Source organism: Atta colombica, unplaced genomic scaffold (assembly GCF_001594045.1).
Source record: "Atta colombica isolate Treedump-2 unplaced genomic scaffold, Acol1.0 scaffold127, whole genome shotgun sequence".
In the NCBI taxonomy this organism is placed as follows: domain Eukaryota; kingdom Metazoa; phylum Arthropoda; class Insecta; order Hymenoptera; family Formicidae; genus Atta; species Atta colombica.
In genome coordinates, this window is record NW_017259214.1 from 736,528 (window position 1) to 737,557 (window position 1,030).

The window sequence follows — 1,030 nt, forward strand, 5'->3', positions numbered from 1 at the left end:
ATATATATATATATATATATATTGAAGTGATAATCTTTTTATTAATATTATTAGCATGGCCATAGACTGTTCACAAATAATGTGAATAGATGAAACTTTATCGGCCTCATTGCTGATATAAATAAAGATCTTATTATGTTCCTAATTTTTTTAAAAAAACTTGGCTGCATAGACAATAACGACTCTGGTGTGTATACTAGATTTTACGCACTTAGAGGTACCTATATAAAACTAAATCGAAAGAAATAAAAATGTTATTTTTTTACTGTATTTTTACTAAATCCTGAAATATATATGGCAGTTTCTCTCTAAAATATATTTATATTTCAAGCTAAATCCAAATAAAGTGAATGCAAGAAAGAGAATGGGCAATTTGTGCCGTTCACATTCATCGAAACAAGTTGTTCATTCATATCTGTTCGCATTTGCTTTCTTTATTTGAATCTGGCTTAAAATAACTTTGGATCAAAAAATTTAATAATATCAAGTCTATTATAATTCGCGCGCAATGCTATTGTGTAGATAGATATGTAAAAAAATATAGCATTATAAAAATGTATGTGATTGTACATTTAGATAAGCTGTACAATAAAAAATAATGCATTTTATATTTTTTAAATTTTCTGACGTAGAAAGATTTGCATATTGATAATTTTATATTGAAATTAGATTTTCCATGATTATGAAAGAAATTTATTTACTTATATGCCTTTTAAAGCCGAGCCAATTAAAGTGAATTATAGAAAGTAGGAATCAAGAAATCTATGTGCATATTTTCTATAGATTGCAAAGTAATGTTTAATCTTTTATTAATAAATTATTAACATTGGCCTTCTTAGATAAAAAAATATTGCACAGAAAGAAAAAGACGAATTCAATTAACAAAACCTCATGTTACTTGCTGAAAGCTTTGAAAATTTTAGAAACACTCATAAGCGCATTTGTGTATTGTAATAGACATATTTGTAATAGACATATATAGAGATACAAATTGTTTATTGTTAATTTGTAAATATATATATATATATAT